This window comes from Arachis ipaensis, chromosome B10 (assembly GCF_059453495.1).
Source record: "Arachis ipaensis isolate K30076 ecotype BB chromosome B10, ASM5945349v1, whole genome shotgun sequence".
Taxonomy (NCBI): domain Eukaryota; kingdom Viridiplantae; phylum Streptophyta; class Magnoliopsida; order Fabales; family Fabaceae; genus Arachis; species Arachis ipaensis.
In genome coordinates this window covers 48,168,809-48,192,497 of record NC_142435.1, presented here as the reverse complement: position 1 = coordinate 48,192,497, position 23,689 = coordinate 48,168,809, and the positions used below count along the sequence as shown (strand labels likewise).

At 39.1% G+C, this 23,689-nt stretch overlaps 1 non-coding gene across 1 annotated transcript; it reads right to left on the bottom strand.

Moving 5' to 3' along the window:
- Positions 1-11,580: 11,580 nt before the first annotated feature.
- On the bottom strand, positions 11,581-11,688 carry LOC148579953 (small nucleolar RNA R71). Its single transcript, XR_015897891.1, has one exon. It is a non-coding gene; the product is annotated as a small nucleolar RNA R71 (small nucleolar RNA).
- Between the last annotated feature and the right edge of the window lie 12,001 nt (positions 11,689-23,689).

Genomic DNA, 23,689 nt, shown 5'->3' with positions numbered 1-23,689 from the left:
ATTCCAGAAAACAAGCTTATGGACTTTTAGAGGATGTCTTGGTAAAGGTTGAGGAACACTACATCCCTGCTGATTTCATAGTCCTAGACAATGGGAAGTATATGGATGAATCCATCATCCTTGGCAGACCCTTCCTAGCCACAGCAAAAGCTGTGATTGATGTTGACAGAGGAGAATTGGTCCTTCAAGTGAATGAGGACTCCCTTGTGTTTAAGGCTCAAGAATATCCCTCTGTAACCATGGAGAGGAAGCATGAAAAGCTTCTCTCAATGCAGAGTCAAACAAAACCCCCACATTCAAACTTTAAGTTTGATGTTGGGAGGCCACAACCAAACTCTGAGTTTGGTGTTGAGAGGCTATCATCATGCTCTGAGTATCTGTGAGGCTCCATGAGAGCCCACTGTCAAGCTACTAACATTAAAGAAGCGCTTTTTGGGAGGCAACTCAATTTTACTTGTCTATGTTAAATTTCTATTTTCCATTGTTATTTTATATTTTTTGTAGGTTGATGATCATGAAAAGTCACAAAAACAACTAAAAAGCAAAAACAGAATGAAAAATAGTATTAAAAATAACACACCCTGGAGGAGAAGCCTACTGGCGTTTAAACGCTAGTAAGGGCAGCAGAATGGGCGTTAAACGCCCAGTCTGGCACCATTCTGGGCATTTAACGCCAGAAAAGGGCACCAGACTGGCGTTTAACGCCAGAAAAGGGCAAGAAGCTGGTGTTAAACGCCAGAAATGGGCAGCAACCTGGCATTTAACACCAGGATTGGCAGCAAAGGGCGTTTTGCAAGCCTAATTGGTGCAGGGATGAAAAATCCTTGACACCTCTGGATCTGTGGACCCCACAGGATCCCCACCAACCTCAACTCACTCTCTCCCTTCTTTACACCTTTTCATAATACTCTTCCCCAAATACCCTTCACCAATCAACTCAATACCTCTTCCCCAAAAACCCCTCACCTATCAAATCTTACCCTCTTCTCCATAATCCCTTCACCAATCCACATCCATCCATCATAAACCTCACCTACCTCAATATTCAAATTCAAACCAATTTCCCTCCCAAACCTACCCATACATGGCCGAACCCTACCCCTCTCCCCACTCCTATATAAACCCATCTTCACTCCTTCATTTTCACACATCATAAACACTACTTCTCCCCCTTGACCGAACCACTAAACTCCCTCTGTCTCCTTTATTTTTCTTCTTCTACTCTTTTCTTTCTTCTTTTGCTTGAGGATGAGCAAACCTTCTAAGTTTGGTATGGTAAAAGCGTTGCTTTTTATTTTTCCATAACCATTTATGGCACCAAAGGCCGGAGAAACCTCTAGAAAGAGGAAAGGGAAGGCAAAAGCTTCCATCTCCGAGTCATGAGTGATGGAGAGATTCATCTCAAGGGTACATCAAGACCACTTCTAGGAAGTTGTGGCCAAGAAGAAGGTGATCCTCGAGGTCCCTTTCAAGCTCAAAAAGGGTGAATATCCGAAGATCCGACATGATATTCGAAGAAGAGATTGGGAAATTCTTACCAACCCCATTCAACAAGTCAGGACCTTAATGGTTCAAGAGTTCTATGCCAATGCATGGATCACCAAGAACCATGATCAAAGTGTGAACCCGAACCCAAAGAATTGTCTTAAAATGGTTCGGGGGAAATACTTAGATTTCAGTCCGGAAAATGTTAGGTTGGCATTCAACTTGCCCATGATGCAAGAAGATGCACGCCCCTACACTAGAAGGGTTAACTTTGATCAAAGGTTGGACCAAGTCCTTATAGACATTTGTGAAGAGGGCGCTCAATGGAAGAGAGATTCAAGAGGGAAGCCGGTTCAACTAAGAAGGCATGACCTCAAGCCCGTGGCTAGTGGATGGTTGGAGTTCATCCAACACTCAATCATTCCCACTAGCAACCGGTCTGAAGTTACTATAGACCAGGCTATCATGATCCATAGCATCATGATTGGAGAGGAAGTAGAAGTTCATTAGGTTATATCCCTAGAACTCTACAAGGTGGTGGACAAGTCCTCTACTTTGGCAAGGTTAGCCTTCCCTCATCTCATTTGTCACCTATGCAATTCAGCTGGAATTGACATAGAGGAAGACATCCTCATTGATGAGGACAAGCCCATCACTAAGAAAAGGATGGGGCAAACAAGAGATCCCACTCACAGACAAGAGCATGAGGAAATTCCTCATCATGAAATCCTTGAGATGCCTCAAGGTATGCATTTTCCTCCACAAAACTATTGGGAGCAAATCAACACCTCCCTAGGAGAATTAAGTTCCAACATGAGACAACTAAGGGTAGAGCACCAAGAGCATTCCATCCTCCTCCATGAAATTATAGAACACCAAAAAGTCATGAGGGAGGAGCAACATAGGCAAGGAAGAGACATTGAGGAGCTAAAGCACTCCATAAGATCTTCAAGAGGAAGAACAAGCTGCCATCACTAAGGTTGACCCGTTCTTTAATCTTCTTGCTCTTATTTTTCTGTTTTTCGAATTTTTATTCTTTATGTTTTTCTATGTTTGTGTCTTTATTACATGATCATTATTGTCTTAGAGTCTATGCCCTAAAGATATGAATGTCCTATGAATCCATCACCTTTCTTAAATGAAAAATGTTTTTAATTGCAAAAGAAAAAGAAATACATGAATTTCAAATTTTAAATAGTTTAATTATTTTGATGTGGTGGTAATACTTTTTATTTTTCTGAATGAATGCTTGAACAGTGCATATTTTTTGAAATTCTTATTTATGAATGTTAAAATTGTTGGCTCTTGAAAGAATGATGGAAAAGGAGAAATGTTAGTTGATGATCTGAAAAATCATAAAAATGATTCTTGAAGCAAGAAAAAGCAGTGAAAAGCTTGCAAAAAAAAATTGGCGAAAAAAAAAAGAGAAAAAGAAAGAAAAAGAAAAAGCAAGCAGAAAAAGCCAATAGCCCTTTAAACCAAAAGGCAAGGGTAAAATAAAAAGGATCCAAGGCTTTGAGCATTAGTGGATAGGAGGGCCCACAGGAATAAAATCCTGGCCTAAGCGGCTAAACCAAGTTGTCCCTAACCATGTGCTTGTGGCGTGAAGGTGTCAAGTGAAAACTTGAGACTGAGCGGTTAAAGTCGTGGTCCAAAGAAAAAAGAGTGTGCTTAAGAACCCTAGACACCTCTAATTGGGGACTCTAGCAAAGCTGAGTCACAATCTGAAAAGGTTCACCCAGTTATGTGTCTGTGGCATTTATGTATCCGGTGGTAATATTGGAAAACAAAATGCTTAGGGCCACGACCAAGACTCATAAAGTAGCTGTGTTCAAGAATCAACATACTGAACTAGGAGATTCAATAACACTATCTGCATTCTGAGTTCCTATAGAAGCCAATCATTCTGAACTTTAAGGGATAAAGTGAGATGCCAAAACTGTTCAAAAGCAAAAAGCTAATAGCCCCGCTCGTATAATCAAGACTGATCTTCATAGATGTTTTTGGAATTCATTGTATATTCTATCCTTTTTATCCTATTTGATTTTTAGTTTCTTGGGGACAAGCAACAATTTAAGTTTGGTGTTGTGATGAGTGGATAATTTATACGCTTTTTGGCATTGTTTTTAGTATGTTTTTAGTATGTTTTTAGTATATTTTAGTTAGTTTTTATTATGTTTTTATTAGTTTTTAAATAAAAATCACATTTCTAGACATTACTATGAGTTTGTGTAATTTTTTGTGATTTCAGGTATTTTTTGGCTGAAATTGAGGGACCTGAGCGAAAATCTGATTCAGAGGCTGAAAAAGGACTGCAGATGCTGTTGGATTCTGACCTCCCTGCACTCGAAGTGGATTTTCTGGAGCTACAGAAGCCCAATTGGCGCGATCACAATTGCGTTGGAAAGTGGACATTCTGGGCTTTCCAGAAATATATAATAGTCCATACTTTGCCCACGATTTGATGGCCCAAACCGGCGTTCCAAGTCAGCATAGAAATTCTGGCATCAAAACCCCAGAACTGGCATAAAAGTTGGAGTTAAATGCCCAAACTGGCACAAAAGCTGGCGTTTAACTCCAAGAAAAGCCTCTACACGTGAAAGCTTCAATGCTCAGCCCAAGCACACACCAAGTGGGCCCAGAAGTGGATTCTGCATCATTTACTCATTTCTGTAAATCCTAGGTTACTAGTTTTCTACAAATAGGACCTTTTGCTATTGTATTTTACACACTTGATCATACTTTTGATCTTGGCTCTTCTGGTTCCCTCTCTGGGGCCGAAGCCAATGATCACCATTATCACTTTTGTATTTTCAATAGTGGAGTTTCTACACACCATAGATTAAGGTGTGGAGCTTTGCTGTTCCTCATGAATTAACGCAAAGTACTATTGTTTTTCTATTCAATTCACGCCTACTTCTTCTCTAAGATATACACTCGTTCTTCAACTTGATGAATGTGATGATCTGTGATACTCATCATCATTCACACCTATGAACGCGTGCCTGACAACAACTTCTGTTCTACTTGCAATAGCTTGAGTGCATATCTCTTAGCCTCCTGGTTCATGACGCATGGTTGCCTCGCCTGACAATCGAGCCTTCCATTCCATGATATCAGAGTCTTCGTGGTATAGGCTAGAATCAATTGGCAGCATTCCTGAGATCCGAAAAGTCTAAACCTTGTCTGTGGTATTCCGAGTAGGATCTGGGAAGGGATGACTATGACGAGCTTCAAACTCGCGCGTGTTGGGTGTAGTGACAGACGCAAAAGGATCAATGGATCCTATTCCAACATGATCGAGAACCAACAGCTGATTAGCCGTGTGGTGACAGCGCATTTGGACCATTTTCACTGAGAGGACGGGAGGTAGCCATTGACAACGGTGAAACCCAACATAAGCTTGCCATGGAAAGGAGTATGAATGAGTGGAAGAAGGCAATAGGAAAGCAGAAATTCAGAAAGAACAAAGCATCTTCATACGCTTATCTGAAATTCTCACCAATGAATTACAGAAGTATCTCTATCATATTTTATGTTTTATTCATCTTTTAATTATCAATTCTCCATAACCACTTGAATCTGCCTGACTGAGATTTACAAGATGACCATAGCTTGCTTCAAGCTGACAATCTCCGTGGGATCGACCCTTACTCACGTAAGGTTTATTACTTGGACGACCCAGTGCACTTGCTGGTTAGTTGTGTGGAGTTGTGACAAAGAGTTGAGATTATAATTGTGCGTACCAAGCTGTTGGCGCCATTGATGATCACAATTTCGTGCACCACATGACTTTAGAATTCTCAATTAAGCATCCAAACATTCTCATAGACCCAGAATTTGGTTCTACACCAACCATTGCTATTCAACTTCGAGCATGCAACCATCATGAACCTAGAGTGATGTTTCCAACCACTACACAACTCTCTCCTACTCTTAATTCCACAAAGAGCTCTAAGTTGACCATCTTTTTCAATCAAACCATATTCAAGTGAGAAAGTAAAGCTTAGGGATAGAAATTTTACCCACTTGAATGTTGTGTTGGATGGTGACTTAGGAAGGGGGACCTCTCCACACTTAGCCAATGCGAGGTCTACGCCCTTGTGCTCCTTCTTGACTACCTCCACCTCTTTGCAAGTTTTTTCAACTTCAACCTCTTCCTCTTGGTAGCTTCCTTCCAATTCAATCTCTTCTTCATTGCTTACCAATGGCATGGGAGGTTGTGCATCTTCTTCTTTGATCTCAATTTCAAGCCAAATGGGAGAGGATTCAATTGTAGATAGGAACTCCTCAATGATTGAATCCATCTCTTGATCAACCTCTTCAAAGTCTTCAATCATGATATGCTTTGGAGGTTGTACACCCTCCTCAACATCAATATCAAGCTTCTTGAAAGAGGGCTCTATGACTTCACATTCCCATAGACTTCCAACATCTCCTAAGGCTTCAACCACTTCTTCCGGCTCAATTATCTCGACTTTCTCCCCTTGTGGCAATCCTTATTTCAACCCTTCTTCTACACCTTGAAGCTCTAAACTCACTCCCTCACTATGCTCCTTGATTGCTTCTCCACATTCAATAATGGGAGTTTCTTGATCGCATAGGCTTAGGCCGGAGGAGACCATGTTGTAAACGGCTTCCGCTATGGTAGCTATCTTGGCTTCTAACTTCTTGAACTCCTTTTGGTTCTCTTCTTGCCTTTGGATGTAAGAACTAATACATTCTTGAAGAGAATCATCCATTGGAGGTGGTGTGGAAAAAGAAGGTTCATTGTTTGTGAGGGAGGTTTCATATCTTGGAAAGGGTATGGAGATGGTTTATAGTGAGGTGGTTCTTGAGAGTAATTTTGTTGGAATGGTGGTGGTTCCATGTATAGTTCATATGGTTCATAAGGTGGTTGGTATGGTGGATAAGGATTAGGGTCATAATGAGGTGTTTGGTGGTATGGGGTCTTGTGAGTAAGGTGGTTCAAAGTCATGTTGAGGGGGTGGTTCATAGGCATGTGGTGGTGGTTATTGACAATCACAATAAGGGTCACCACATCCATTAGATTGATATGCATTAGGATTAGGATTATACCCATAAGAATCCGGAGATTGTTGTTGCCAATAAGGTTGATCAATCCCTTGAGGCTCCTCTCATATTTGATTGTTCCATCCTTGATGCACATCCTCATTGTAGCTCCCATTTCATACAATATAATTTGAGCCAAACTCAGAGCCAAAGTGATGAGAATTTATAGTAGCAAATAAAAACAAAAGCTAACAAAATAAGAAACAAAGTCCTAAAGCTAACAAAAACTAACAAATAAGCAAAAAGGCAAACATATTCACAATATTCACAATAGCCAATAATATAACACCATTGTAACTCCCTGGCAACGGCGCCATTAATTTGATGGCAAGAATCGTGTTGGTTTGGAATTTCTCTTATAGAAAGAAGAATTTTGTTGTAAGCATAGCTCCAAATATATAAACAACTCTCACATTAAATTAAAATATGGTTTTCACACATGTACAAACCCCAATGAAAATTAACCGAAGTATTTAGACTCCGGGTCATCTCACAAGGAATTGCAATGAAGTGGTCAATTATTGGCTATGAAGGTGCAAGGGGTTTGGTTTGGTAGAAGGACGAGAAATTAAATGGGCAAGAAAAGTAAATCAAGCAAATATTTAAAGAAGGCAAGTAATAAAGAGAGACATTTATGGCAAGGTTTGAGATCATAGGCTTTCTATCCTAGTCATTAATCATAACAATAATTAACAAGAATTTATCTTATTTCGTCATCTCCAACATTGGAAGAAGGTATAAGTTATCTTCCATGAGAGAAAGTCAAACAAGACTACTTAATCTCAATCCAAATGTCCTAATCAACTCACTAATTGAATTAGCAAAAGATTAGCGTCATTGAAAATGATATTAACTAACAACTCTAGATCACCAATATAAATTGGGTATTAATGACTCAGGATTGCCCAATTACTCTTCCCAAGCCAAGAATGCCCAAAATCTACTCTAAAGACCAACCAAGCATTTTATCCAACACTTGGAAGGCATTGATCAACGGATAATTTATACGCTTTTTGACATTGTTTTTAGTATATTTTTAGTAGAATCTAGTTACTTTTAGGGATGTTTTCATTAGTTTTTATGTTAAATTCACATTTCTGGACTTTACTATGAGTTTGTGTGTTTTTCTGTGATTTCAGGTATTTTCTGGCTGAAATTGAGGGACTTGAGCAAAAATCAGATTCAGAGGTTGAAGAAGGACTGCTGATGCTGTTGGATTCTAACCTCCCTGCACTCAAAGTGGATTTTCTGGAGCTACAGAACTCGAAATGGCGCGCTTCTAATTGCGTTGGAAAGTAGACATCCAGGGCTTTCCAGCAATGGATAATAGTCTATACTTTGCCTAAGTTTAGACGACGCAAACTGGCGTTCAACACCAGCTCTCTGCCCAATTCTGGCGTCCAGCGCCAGAAACAAGTTGCAAAGTGGAGTTCAACGCCGAAACTGGCACAAAAGCTGGCGTTCAACTCCAAGAATGACCTCTCCACGTGTAGACTTCAAGCTCAGCCCAAGAACACACCAAGTGGGCCCCGGAAGTGGATTTATGCATCAATTAGTTACTTCTGTAAACCCTAGTAGCTAGTTTATTATAAATAGGACCTTTCACTATTGTATTAGACATCTTTTGAACCATCTTTGGATCATTTTTATATCTTTGGATGCCTGGTTCTTAGATCAGGGGGGCTGGCCATTCGGCCATGCCTGGACTTTTCACTTATGTAATTTCAACGGTAGAGTTTCTACACTCCATAGATTAAGGTGTGGAGCTCTGCTGTTCCTCAAAGATTAATGCAAAGTACTACTGTTTTCTATTCAATTCATCTTGTTTCGCTTCTAAGATATTCATTCGTACTTCAACCTGAATGTGATGAACGTGACAATCATCATCATTCCCTATGAACGCGTGCCTGACAACCACTTCCGTTCTACATTAGATTGAATGAGTATCTCTTAGATCTCTTAATCAGAATCTTCGTGGTGTAAGCTAGAATGATGGCGGCATTCAAGAGAATCCGGAAAGTCTAAACCTTGTCTGTGGTATTCCGAGTAGGATTCAATGATTGAATGACTGTGACGAGCTTCAAACTCGCGAGTGCTGGGCGTAGTGACAGACGCAAAAGGAGGGTGAATCCTATTCCAGCATGATCGGGAACCTCAGATGATTAGCCGTGCTGTGACAGAGCATTTGGACCATTTTCACAAGAGGAGGGGATGTAGCCACTGACAACGGTGATGCCCTTGCATAAAGCCAGCCATGGAAAGGATTAAGACTGATTGGATGAAGACAGTAGGAAAGCAGATGTTCAGAGGAACGAAAGCATCTCTATGCGCTTATCTGAAATTCTCACCAATGATTTACATAAGTATTTCTATCCCTCTTTTATTATTTAATTTCGAAAACCCCATTACTATTTTATATCCGCCTGACTGAGATTTACAAGGTGACCATAGCTTACTTCATACCAACAATCTCCGTGGGATTCGACCCTTACTCACGTAAGGTATTACTTGGACGACCCAGTGCACTTGCTGGTTAGTTGTGCGAAGTTGTGAACCATGGTATTGGCATCATGTTTTTGGCGCCATTACCAGGGAAAGAAAGAGCAATGAATTTTACATAATCAAGGTGTAATCACAATTTTTGCGCACCAAGTTTTTGGCGCCGTTGCCGGGGATTGTTCGAGTTTGGACAACTGACGGTTCATCTTGTTGCTCAGATTAGGTAATTTTCTTTTTGTTTTGTTTTCAAAAATTTTTCAAAAATCTTTCAAAAATTTTCTCTGTTGTTTTCGAAAAAATTTTTTAAAATAAAAATGTTTTCAAAAAAAATATATTTTTCTTCAGAATTTTTAAGAATGAATTCTAGTGTTTCATAAATCATGTTGAAGCCTGGTTGGCTGTAAAGCCACGACTGTAGGGCATGTTAGACGTGTCATGTCTGGATTACATACTAAAGCTTGGCTGGCTATTAAGCCATGACTGACCCCTTGATTGGAGCTTTAGTTTAAAGAGCATAAGATTCCTGGAATTCATATTAAAAATTTTGGAATCCTTATTTTTCTTTTTCAAATAATTTTCGAAAAAAAATCCAAAAAAATTTATAAAATCATAAAAATCAAAAAAATATTTTTGTTGTGTTTTTTTGTTTGAGTCATGTGTCATGTTATAAGTTTGGTGTCAATTGCATACTCATCTTGCATTTTTCGAAAATAATCATGCATTCATAGTGTTCTTCATGATCTTCAAGTTGTTCTTGGTAAGTCTTCTTGTTTTATCTTTGCATTTGCATGTTTTGTGTCTTTTCTTATTTTTCATATGCATTCTTGAATTCTTAGTGTCTAAGCATTAAAGAATTCTAAGTTTGGTATCTTGCATGTTTTCTTTGCATTAAAAATTTTTCAAAAATATGTTCTTGATGTTCATCATGATCTTCATAGTGTTCTTGGTGTTCATCTTGACATTCATAGCATTCTTGCATGCATCACATGTTTTGATCCATAACTTTCATGCATTGCATCATTTTTCTTGTTTTTCTCTCTCATCATAAAAATTCAAAAATAAAAAAAAATATCTTTCCCTTTTTCTCTCATCAAATTCGAAAATTTGGATTGACTTTTTCAAAAATTTTTAAAATCAAGTTGTTTCTTATGAGTCAAATCAAATCTTCAATTTGAAAATCTTATCTTTTCTAAAATCTTTTTCAAAAATCAAATCTTTTTCAAATTTCTTAGTTATTTTCGAAAATTCCAAAAATATTTTTCAAAAATATTTTTTCTTATTTTTATATCAAATTTTCGAAAATAACATCATCAATTAATGTTTTGATTCAAAAATTTCAAGTTTGTTACTTACTTGTTAAGAAAGATTCAAACTTTAAGTTCTAGAATCATATCTTATGATCTCTTGTGAATCAAGTCATTAATTGTGATTTTAAAATTTAAATCTTTTTCAAAAACTAATTTCTATCATATCTTTTCAAAAATATCTTCTTATCTTATCTTTTTCAAAAATTTGATTTCAAAATACTTTTTCTACCTTCCTAACTTCTTATCTTTTCAAAATTTGTTTCAACTAACTAACTAACTTTTTGTTTGTTTCTTATCTTTTTCAAAACTACCTAACTAACTCTCTCTCTCTAATTTTCGAAAATATCTCCCTCTTTTTCAAAAATTCTTTTTAATTAACTAATTATTTTAATCTTTGATTTTAAAAATTTTCGAAAATTACTAACCTTTTTCAAAAACTATTTTCGAAAATCACTAACTCTTTTTTAAAAATTATTTTCGAAAATCCTCTCCCTCTCTCATCTTATTCTATTTATTTTTTCATCTACTAACATCTCTTCCTCACATCACTCACCAAATTCGAGCCCCCTCTTCTATCTGTGTTCGAATTTTTCTTCTTCTCTTCTTCTGCTAATAATAAGGAACCTCTTTACTGTGACATAGAGGATTCCTCTTCTTTTCTTTTTCTGTTCTCTTTCTTATGAGCAGGAACAAAGAAAAAGGCATTCTTGTTGAAGCTGATCCAGAACCTGAAAGGACTCTGAAGAGGAAACTAAGAGAAGCTAAATTACAACAATCCAGTGACAACCTTATTGATAATTTCGAACAAGTAAAGGAGATGGCAGCCGAACCCAACAACAATAATGTAAGGAGAATGCTTGGTGACTTTACTGCACCTAATTCCAATTTACATGGAAGAAGCATCTCCATTCCTACCATTGGAGCAAACAATTTTGAGCTGAAACCTCAACTAGTTTCTTTGATGCAGCAGAACTGCAAGTTTCATGGACTTCCATCTGAAGATCCTTTTCAGTTCTTAACTGAATTCCTGCAGATCTGTGATACTGTTAAGACTAATGGAGTAGATCCTGAAGTCTACAGGCTCATGCTTTTCCCTTTTGCTGTAAGAGACAGAGCTAGAGTGTGGTTGGACTCTCAACCCAAAGACAGCCTGAACTCTTGGGATAAGCTGGTCACGGCTTTCTTAGCCAAGTTCTTTCCTCCTCAAAAGCTGAGCAAGCTTAGAGCTGATGTTCAAACCTTTAGACAGAAAGAAGGTGAATCTCTCTATGAAGCTTGGGAAAGATACAAGCAGCTGACCAAAAAGTGTCCTTCTGACATGCTTTCAGAATGGACCATCCTGGATATATTCTATGATGGTTTATCTGAGCTATCAAAAATGTCATTGGATACTTCTGCAGGTGGATCCATTCACCTAAAGAAAACGCCTGCAGAAGCTCAAGAACTCATTGACATGGTTGCTAATAACCAGTTTATGTACACTTCTGAGAGGAATCCTGTGAATAATGGGACGCCTATGAAGAAAGGAGTTCTTGAAATTGATACTCTGAATGCCATATGGGCTCAGAATAAAATATTGATTCAGCAAGTCAATATGATTTCTCAGAGTCTGAATGGAATGCAAGCTGCATCCAACAGTACTCAAGAGGCATCTTCTGAGGAAGAAGCTTATGATCCTGAGAACCCTGCAATAGCAGAGTTAAAATACATGGGTGAACCATATGGAAACACCTATAATCCATCATGGAGAAATCATCCAAATCTCTCATGGAAGGATCAAAGGCCTCAACAAGGCTTTAATAATGGTGGAAGAAACAGGTTTAACAATAATAAACCTTTTCCATCATCCACTCAGCAACAGACAGAGAACTCTGAACAAAATACTTCTAATTTAGCAAACTTAGTCTCTGATCTATCTAAGGCCACTGTAAGTTTCATGAATGAAACAAGGTCTTCCATTAGAAATTTGGAAGCACAAGTGGGCCAGCTGAGTAAAAGGATCACTGAAATCCCTCCTAGCACTCTCCCAAGCAATACAGAAGAAAATCCAAAAGGAGAGTGCAAGGCCATTGACATAACCAAAATGGCCGAACCCAATGAGGGAGAAGAGGACGTGAATCCTAAGGAGGAAGACCTCCTGGGACATCCAGTGATCAATAAGGAGTTTCCCTCTGAGGAACCAAAGGAATCTGAGACTCATCTAGAGACCATAGAGATTCCATTGAACCTCCTTATGCCATTCATGAGCTCTGATGAGTATTCCTCTTCTGAAGAGAATGAGGATGCTACTGAAGAGCAAACTGCCAAGTTTCTTGGTGCAATCATGAAGCTGAATGCCAAATTATTTGGTATTGAAACTTGGGAAGATGAACCTCCCTTGTTCACCAATGAACTAAGTGATCTGGATCAACTGACATTGCCTCAGAAGAGACAGGATCCTGGAAAGTTCATAATACCTTGTACCATAGGCACCATGATCTTTAAGGCTCTGTGTGACCTTGGTTTAGGGATAAACCTCATGCCCCTCTCTGTAATAGAGAAACTGGGAATCTATGGGGTGCAAGCTGCTAAAATCTCATTAGAGATAGCAGATAATTCAAGAAAACAGGCTTATAGACAAGTAGAGGACGTGTTAGTAAAGGTTGAAGGCCTTTACATCCCTGCTGATTTCATAGTCTTAGATACTGGAAAGGAAGAGGATGAATCCATCATCCTAGGAAGACCTTTCCTAGCCATAGCAAGAGCTGTGATTGATGTGGACAGAGGAGAATTGATCCTTCAATTGAATAAGGACAACCTTGTGTTTACAACTCAAGGATCTCTCTCTGCATCCATGGAGAGGAAGCAGAAAAAGCTTCTCTCAAAGCAGAGTCAAACAAAGCCCCCACAGTCAAACTCTAAGTTTGGTGTTGGAGAGTCTCAACAATGCTCTGAACATCTGTAAGCTCCATGAGAGCCCACTGTCAAGCTATTGACATTAAAGAAGCGCTTGTTAGGAGGCAACCCAATTTTTATTTATCTAACTATATTTTTTTCTTAGTTATATGTCTTTATAGGTTCATGATCATGTGGAGTCACAAAATAAATATAAAAATTGAAAACGGAATCAAAAAAAGCAGAAGAAAAATCACACCCTGGAGGAAGACCTTACTGGCGTTTAAATGGGCAGCATCTGGGCGTTTGAACGCCAGAAATGCACCCTGGAGAAGAGCTGGCACTGAACGCCCAGAACAAGCATGGTTCTGGCGTTCAACGCCAGAAATGGGCAACAAATTGGCGTTGAACGCCCAAAATGGGCACCAACCTGGCGCTGAACACCCAGAGTTGTGTGCAAGGGCATTTTACATGTCTAATTTGGTGCAAGGTTGTAAATCCTTGAACACCTCAGGATCTGTGGACCCCACAGGATCATCTCAGGATCTGTGGACCCCACAGGATCCCTACCTACCTCCACTCACTTCTTCTCACCCCTCTTTCACAAAATCCCATAAACACTCTTCCCCAAAACCCTTCACCAATCACCTCAATCTCTCTTCCCCATCACCTCTTCACCACTCACATCCATCCACTCTTCCCCATAAACCTATAAACTCCACCTACCTTCAAAATTCAAAATCAATTTCCCACCCAAACCCACCCTAAATGGCCGAACCTTCACCCACCTCCCATCCCTATATATAACCCTCCATTCTTCCTCATTTTAACACAACACAAGCCTCTCTTCTCTTCTTGGCCGAAACACAACCCCCTCTCCCTTTCCTCCATTTCTTCTTCTTCTTCATCAATTTTTTCTTCTCTTGCTCGAGGGCGAGCAAACTTCTAAGTTTGGTGTGGTAAAAGCATAAGCTTTTTGTTTTTCCATTACCATTGATGGCACCTAAGACCGGAGAATCCTCTAGAAAAGGAAAAGGGAAGACAAAAGCTTCCACCTCCGAGTCACGGGAGATGGAAAGGTTCATCTCCAAAGCCCATCAAGACCACTTCTATGATGTTGTGGCCAAGAAGAAGGTGATCCCTGAGGTCCCTTTCAAACTCAAAAGAAATGAGTATCCGGAGATCTGACATGAAATTCAAAGAAGAGGTTGGGAAGTTCTAACAAATCCCATCCAACAAGTCGGCATCCTAATGGTTCAAGAGTTCTATGCCAATGCATGGATCACCAAGAACCATGATCAAAGTAAGAACCCGGATCCAAAGAACTATGTTACAATGGTTCGGGGGAAATACTTGGATTTTAGTCTGGAAAATGTGAGGTTGGCATTTAACTTGCCTATGATGCAAGGAGATGAACGCCCCTACACTAGAAGGGTCAACTTTAATCAAAGGTTGGACCAAGTCCTCATGGACATATGTGTGGAAGGAGCTCAATGGAAGATTGACTCCAAAGGCAAGCCGGTTCAACTAAGAAGATTGGACCTCAAGCCTGTGGCTAGAGGATGGTTGGAATTCATCCAATGCTCCATCATCCCCACTAGCAACCGATCTGAAGTTACTGTGGATCGGGCCATCATGATTCATAGCATCATGATTGGAGAGGAAATAGAAGTTCATGAAGTCATCTCCCTTGAACTCTACAAAATAGCCGAAAAGTAATCCCCCATGGCAAGGATAGCTTTTCCACATCTTATTTGCTATCTATGTTTCTCAGCTGGAGCTTTCATAGAAGGAGACATTCTTATTAAGGAAGAGAAGCCCATCACTAAGAAAAAGATGGAGCAAGCAAGAGAGCCCATTCATGGAGCTCAAGAGGCGCAAGAAGCTCATCACCATGAGATCCCGAAAATGCCTCAAATGCATTTTCCTCCACAAAACTATTGGGAGCAAATCAACACCTCCCTAGGAGAATTAAGTTCCAATATGGGACAACTAAAGGTGGAACATCAAGAGCACTCCATCATCCTTCATGAAATAAGAGATGATCAAAAAGCAATGAGGGAGGAGCAACAAAGACAAGGAAGAGACATAGAAGAGCTCAAGGACATCATTGGTTCCTCAAGAAGGAAACGCCACCATCACTAAGGTGGACTCATTCCTTGTTCTTACATTCTCTGTTTTTCGTTTTCTATGTTAAGTGCTTATCTATGTTTGTGTCTTCATTACATGATCATTAGTAGTTAGTAACTATGTCTTAAAGTTATGAATGTCCTATGAATCCATCACCTCTCTTAAATGAAAAATGTTTTAATTCAAAAGAACAAGAAGTACATGAGTTTCGAATTTATCCTTGAACTTAGCTTAATTATATTGATGTGGTGACAATGCTTCTTGTTTTCTGAATGTATGCTTGAACAGTGCATATGTCTTTTGAAGTTGTTGTTTAAGAATGTTAAATATGTTGGCTCTTGAAAGAATGATGACTAGGAGACATGTTATTTGATAATCTGAAAAATCATAAAAATGATTCTTGAAGCAAGAAAAAGCAGCAAAGAACAAAGCTTGCAGAAAAAAAAAATAGGCGAAAAAAAAATAATAAGAAAGAAAAAGCAAGCAGAAAAAGCCAAAGCTCTTAAAACCAAAAGGCAAGGGCAAATAAAAAGGATCCCAAGGCTTTGAGCATCATTGGATAGGAGGGCCTAAAGGAATAAAATCTTGGTCTAAGCGGCTAAACCGAGCTGTCCCTAACCATGTGCTTGTGGCGTGTAGGTGTCAAGTGAAAACTTGAGACTGAGCGGTTAAAGTCAAGGTCCAAAGCAAAAAAAGAGTGTGCTTAAGAACCCTGGAGACCTCTAATTGGGGACTTTAGCAAAGCTGAGTCACAATCTGAAAAGGTTCACCCAATTATGTGTCTGTGGCATTTATGTATCCGGTGGTAATACTGGAAAACAAAGTGCTTAGGGCCACGGCCAAGACTCATAAAATAGCTGTGTTCAAGAATCATCATACTGAACTAGGAGAATCAATAACACTATCTGAACTCTGAGTTCCTATGGATGCCAATCATTCTGAACTTCAATGGATAAAGTGAGATGCCAAAACTATTCAAGAGGCAAAAAGCTACAAGTCCCGCTCATCTGATTGAAGCTATGTTTCATTGATAGTTTGGAATTTATAGTATATTCTCTTCTTTTTATCCTATTTGATTTTCAGTTGCTTGGGGACAAGCAACAATTTAAGTTTGGTGTTGTGATGAGTGGATAATTTATACGCTTTTTGACATTGTTTTTAGTATGTTTTTAGTAGAATCTAGTTACTTTTAGGGATGTTTTCATTAGTTTTTATGTTAAATTCACATTTCTGGACTTTACTATGAGTTTGTGTGTTTTCCTGTGATTTCAGGTATTTTCTGGCTGAAATTGAGGGACTTGAGCAAAAATCAGATTCAGAGGTTGAAGAAGGACTGCTGATGCTGTTGGATTCTGACCTCCCTGCCCTCAAAGTGGATTTTCTGGAGCTACAGAACTCGAAATGGCGCGCTTCTAATTGCGTTAAAAAGTAGACATCCAGGGCGTTCCAGCAATGTATAATAGTCCATACTTTGCCCAAGTTTAGACGATGCAAAGTGGCGTTCAACGCCAGCTCTCTGCCCAATTCTGGCGTCCAGCGCCAGAAACAAGTTGCAAAGTGGAGTTCAACGCCGAAACTGGCACAAAAGCTGGCGTTCAACTCCAAGAATGACCTCTCCACGTGTAGACTTCAAGCTCAGCCCAAGCACACACCAAGTGGGCCCTAGAAGTGGATTTATGCATCAATTACTTACTTCTGTAAACCCTAGTAGCTAGTTTATTATAAATAGGACCTTTCACTATTGTATTAGATATCTTTTGAACCATCTTTGGATCATTTTTATATCTTTGGATGCCTGGTTCTTAGATCAGGGGGGCTGGCCATTCGGCCATGCCTGGACTTTTCACTTATGTAATTTTAACGGTAGAGTTTCTACACTCCATAGTTTAAGGTGTGGAGCTCTGCTGTTCCTCAAAGATTAATGCAAAGTACTACTGTTTTCTATTCAATTTATCTTGTTTAGCTTCTAAGATATTCATTCGCACTTCAATTTTTCTGTGGTATTCCGACTAGGATTCAATGATTGAATGACTGTGACGAGCTTTAAACTCGCGAGTGCTGGGCGTAGTGACAGACGCAAAAGGAGGGTGAATCCTATTCCAGCATGATTGGGAACCTCAGATGATTAGCCGTGCTGTGACAGAGCATTTGGACCATTTTCACAAGAGGAGGGGATGTAGCCACTGACAACGGTGATGCCCTTGCATAAATCCAGCCATGGAAAGGAGTAAGACTGATTGGATGAAGACAGCAGGAAAGCAGAGGTTCAGAGGAACGAAAGCATCTCTATGCGCTTATCTGAAATTCTCACCAATGATTTACATAAGTATTTCTATCCCTCTTTTGTTATTTAATTTTGAAAACCCCATTACTATTTTATATCCGCCTGACTGAGATTTACAAGGTGACCATAGCTTGCTTCATACCAACAATCTCCGTGGGATTCGACCCTTACTCACGTAAGGTATTACTTGGATGACCCAGTGCACTTGCTGGTTAGTTGTGCGAAGTTGTGAACCATGGTATTGGCATCATATTTTTGGCGCCATTACCAGGGAAAGAAAGAGCAATGAATTTTACATAATCAAGGTGTAATCACAATTTCTGCGCACCAGGCATAAAAGGAAAGCATAGTAAAAATGCAAGAATAATAAATCTACTAACTACCAATTGCAAGGAAAGTAAATCAACAACTCAAATCATCAATAAAAGAACATCAAACATTAGATTTCATTAAATGTAAACAAATTCAACATGAGCATTCATAAACATAAAAGAGACATAAAAGTAAAATTAACAAGAGAACTAAGAAGAATAGATTAGTAGAACAAGAAATTGTAAAGGAAATAAGATGAGAACATGGAATTAAGCCTAGATCTAAGATGGATTAACCTAACCTAAATCTAGAGAGAAGAGGGAGCTTCTCTCTCTAGAAACTAACCTACATGATGCTAATGCTACAAACAATTGCTCCCCCTTACCCAAGCTTGAATTCTGCATGAAATAACATCAGAAATGAGTTGGTTTGGGCCCAAAGTGCTTCAGAAATCGCCCCAAGCGATTTCATCTTTAGTGGGCCACGAGCAGCATCGGCACGCATGCGTACATGGCGCGTGCGCGCCCCTATACGCGAAGCAACATATGGCAAATTTTATATCATTTCAAAGCCCCGGATGTTATCTTTCTAACACAACTGAAACCGTCTCATTTAGACCTCTGTAGCTCAAGTTATGGTCGATTGAGTGCAAAGAGGTCAGGCTTGACAACTTTATGGTTCCCTCATTTCTTCATGGGTTCTCCCACTTTGCATGCTTTTCTCCTCATTTCTTCCATCCAATACTTGCCTTATGGACCTGAAATCACTCAACAAACATATCAAGGCATCGAATGGAATTAAAGTGAATTAAAATCACCAATTTTAGGGCCTAAAAAAACATGTTTTCACATTTAAGCACAAATCAAGGGAGAATTGCAAAACCATGCTATTTCATTGAATAAATGTGGGAAAAGGTGATAAAATCTCCCAAATTAAGCACAAGATAAACCACAAAATTGGGGTTTATCAAGCAGCAGCACCCACCTAATAAGCCTTGGCTTTGAATCCTATTTAGACATTAGATACTTGAGAGCAGCATGATCAGTATATACTATAACCTTTGAACCAATCAAGTATTGTCTAAACTTATCAAATGCATATACAATTGCCAAAAGCTCTTTCTCAGTGGTGGTATAATTTTTCTGTGTTTCATTTAACACCTTGCTAGCATAATATATGACATGGTGCAGCTTGTCTTTCTTTTGCCCCAACACAGCACTAATTGCAAAGTCACTTGCATCATACATAAGTTCAAAAGATAGTTTCCAATCAGGGGGTGTGATAATTGGTGCTGTAATGAGTTTTCTCTTTAAAGTTTTAAAGGCATGCTTGTAACTATCATAAAAAATGAAAGGGCTATCAATCATTAGCAAATTGCCAATGGTTTTGCTATTTTTGAAAAAATCTTTGATGAACCTCCTGTAAAAGCCAGCATGCCCAAGAAAACTCCTTACTGCTTTCACATTAACAGGTATAGGAAGCTTTTCAATGATTTCTATTTTAGCTTTATCAACTTCTATACCTTTGCTTGACACTTTATACCCAAGAACTATCCCTTCAAGAACCATGAAATGGCATTTCTTCCAATTCAATACCAGGTTAGTTTCTTGGCATCTTTTCAAAACAAAAGTTAAATGATGCAAGCAAGTGTTAAATGAATTGCCAAAGACAGAAAAAATCATCTTTTCTAAAATTTTTTTTCACCATATCAGAGAAAATGGAAAGCATACACCTTTGAAAGGTGGCTGGGGCATTGCATAGCCCAAATGGCATCCTCCTGTAGGCAAAAACTCCAAATGGACATGTGAAAGAGGTTTTTTCTTGGTCCTTGGGATCCACCACTATTTGATTATACCCAGAGTACCCATCTAGGAAGCAATAATAAGCATGGCCTGCCAGTCTTTCCAACATCTGATCAATGAAGGGTAGATGGAAGTGATCTTTTCTTGTAGCATCGTTTAGTCTTCTATAATCTATATACATCCTCCATCCAGTCACTGTCCTTGTGGGAATTAGCTCATTCCTTTCATTGGAGATGACTGTCATTCCTCCCTTCTTTAGTACAACTTGAACCGGACTCACCCATGAGCTGTCAGAGATTAGAAAGATTATCCCAGCATTCTATAACTTCATCACTTCTTTTTGAACCACCTCCTTCATGGTTGGGTTAAGTCTTCTTTGGGGTTGAACCACAGGTTTTGAATTTTTCTCCAACAGAATTTTATGCATACAAATTGCAGGGCTGATGCCTTTGATATCCTCAATTGTCCAACTCAAGGTTGTCTTGTGAGCTTTTAACACTTCAATCAACTTTGTTTCTTCTTCCATGTTCAAGGAGGAGTTTATGATCACTGGCAGGTCCTCTGCTTCTCCAAGAAACACGTATTTAAGATGAGGGGGAAGAGGTTTTAGCTCTTGTTTTGGCTTCTCCTTTTCCTTGTCTTCAATGGAGATCTCTAACACTTCCTCTACTTGTTCCTCCTGGTTGTCATCTTCCAGTAACTTCTCCAAAACTTCTTCTTCCTGTTGCTCATGGCAATTGACTTCTAACATTTCTTCTACCAAACCTTCTATCATATCCACTTTCATGTAGTTCTCTTGCTCAGGAGGATGTTGCATTGATTTAAAAACATTGATGACCATTTGCTCATTGTGCACCCTAAAGATTATTTCTCCCTTTTTTACATCAATAATAGCTCTTGCTGTAGCTAGAAATGGTCTTCCCAGGATAATTGAGATGTTTCCTTCCTCCTCTATATCCAGGATCACAAAGTCTGCAGGGAAGATGAACTCTCCAACCTTCACTAATAGATTTTCCACAACTCCATTGGGTGTCTTGATTGATCTATCAGCCATCACCAAAGACATCCTAGTAGGTTTGATTTCTTCTATGGCAAGCTTTCTCATCATTGAGAGGGGCATTAAGTTGATACTAGCACCTAGATCGCAGAGAGCTTTCTCTAATGTCATCTTGCCTATGGTGCATGAAACCACAAAACTCCCTAGATCTTTGAGCTTTGGTAGAATACCCCTTTGAATTACTGCACTGCATTCTTCAGTGAGCATGACTGTTTCCTTCTCATGCCAGCTTCTCTTTTTGTTAATGAGCTCTTTCAAGAATTTTACATATAGAGGCATCTGTTCTAATGCTTCAGCTAGGGGGATATTGATCTCCAACTTCTTGAAGACTTCAAGGAATTTGGGGAAGTGCTGATCTTTGGTCTCCTTGTTGAACCTTTGAGGATATGGTAAGGGAGGTGTGTGAGCCTTCACTCCTTGGCTTTGTTCTTGAGATGGTTCCTCTATTACTTGCTTCCCTTTCCTTAAATTTTTTGGCTGGTCATCATTCTCTTTAAGCTTCTCTTGAGCTTGCTTGTTTGCTGTCACCTCTTCTTCGTTGCTGGCTTCCTCTTTCTTGGCTGGCTTCTTGTCATTCTCCAAAGGCTTCTTGTTGGTTTTTTTGTTATTCACCAAAGTCCTTCCACTCCTTAGTTGAATAGCTTTGCATTCTTCTTTAGGATTTGGAATAGTGTCACTTGGGAGTGAGCTTGTTGGCTTTTCAATCACTGCTTGCTTGGACAGTTGCTGATAAACCACTATTTTATAGTTTATATTGTGTTTAATTGTGTGGTTTTGTCATGATCCTTACCCACTTATTCATCAATTTAGCATGCATTTAGATTTCCTTCCTAAATTTAGTACATGTTTGAAAATTGCTTCCTAGAGACTCTAATTATTTAATTTTAATTCTCCTTTATTCCATTCGATGCCGTGATCTGTGTGTCAAGTGTTTCAGGCTTTATAGGGCATGAATGAGATGGAGATTGGAGAGAAAGCTAGCAAAAAATGGAAGGAACACAAGAATTTGAGGAGATAACCAGTGAGAAGTGACGCGGTCGCATGGCTCACGCGACCGCGCGAAGGAGCGCAAATCGCAGTGGCGCGGCCGCATGGCTTGCGCGGCCGCGCGGATTGGAAAGCGCAAGCGACGCGGTAGCGTGGACAACGCGAATGCGTGGAGAGGAAAAAGCGCAAGCGACGCAGCCGCATGGATGACGCGATCGCGTGACATGTGCGATCTGCATAATCTGCAGAATTTGCTGGGGGCAATTTTGGACCTTATTTCGGCCCAATTTTCGGCCTGGAACAGCAAACTAGAGTCAGAGAATATGCAGAAACAACACACATACATTTAGTAGTTTTAGATCTAGTTTTTCACTCTCTTAGGTTTTTCTCTCTAGTTTTTAGAATTTTAAATTTTCAATTGATCTGAGCATTGGAACATTGAGAAGAGTTATTTCCCTCATCAAGATTTCGTTATTCTAGTTCATTTTCTTAACTTGATTTCATTCTTGCATGTTCTTTGCTTTGTTCAATTTTGTATTTGAATGCTTTTATGATTAATTAATGCAAGGATTATTTCTTTTTAATTCAATTTCATTTCCAATAATCATGTCTTCTTTTAATTCCCTTTCATGTGCTATGGATTCTTTATTTACAATGCGTGAGTAGTTTCCTTACTTGATGGGGAGTTGATTAAAAGGAACTCTTGAGTTGGAAGGATTGAAGGAAAAAAATTTGTAGTTGGGTTAAATGTTGGATTGCTATCCTGTCACCAACGCCAATCCCTTTGAACTAAGTGGGTTGCAACTTGTGAACAGATCTGGCATTCCAACTTGTTTGACTTTCCCTTACCTAGTAAAGGATAACCAAACAGAGTAACCGTTAATTATAAATCAATCCTAAAAATCACTCCATCAATGATAGAGATTCTGACTAATCAATTCCCAGTCAAGGCTTTTATTTATATTATTTAAAATTCCTCAATTTAAATTCCAATTTACTTAGCTCAACTTCTTGGAACATCTGATTAATAAAACAGCACACTTTTCTGCAACTCGTTGGGAGACGACTTGGGACTTAAAACTCCCAGTAATTTTAATTTAAACTCTCTGTGACATATTTCTAAATTGATAGGCAAATTTTTGGTGAGTTAAGAACTATACTTGCAACGTAACCATTTTAATAAATTTTTAATTCACCAGCTTCTGCTTCCCATCAATTTTTGGCGCCGTTGCCGGGGAGTTGCAATAGAGTGCTAATTTTATTAATTAGAATTTATTTATTTGCATTTTATTTAATTTTGCTACTATGAGCTGCATGTTTCTTCCGTCAAATGACACGTTCACTTCCTGATCTGCGCTTGCTAATATTCGATCCTGAAATTGAAAGAACAATTTCACAAATAAGGCGAGAACAGCGTAGGTTAGCCCGCTCTGAGGGCGGATCTGAAAGTGAATCTGAGGAAGAAACCAGCCCCCGTTCTACTGATTCGGTTGTTTTACGTGCAGAAAACATGGCAGCTAGAAGAGTTACCATTCAGGAGGAAGGAGCTCCTGATTTTACAATGCAACCGTTTCAAGCGCATCATCCAGCGGTAGCTATGGATTTTGAAATAAAGACCGCACTATTAAATTTGATGCCCAAGTTTCATGGCCTACCTGCTCAAGAGCCTATCAAGCACTTGAGAGATTTCCAGGCAGCCTGTTCTACTGTCAGGCATGATGGCACTGATGAAACTTCAATTCTGCTGAAAGCTTTTCCGTTTTCTCATGAGGGAAAAGCAAGAGAGTGGTACTACACTCAACCTATAGCAAATGTATCCAACTGGGATACACTCAGAAAGGAGTTTCTAGAGAAATTCTTTCCATCTGAAGTTACTGAT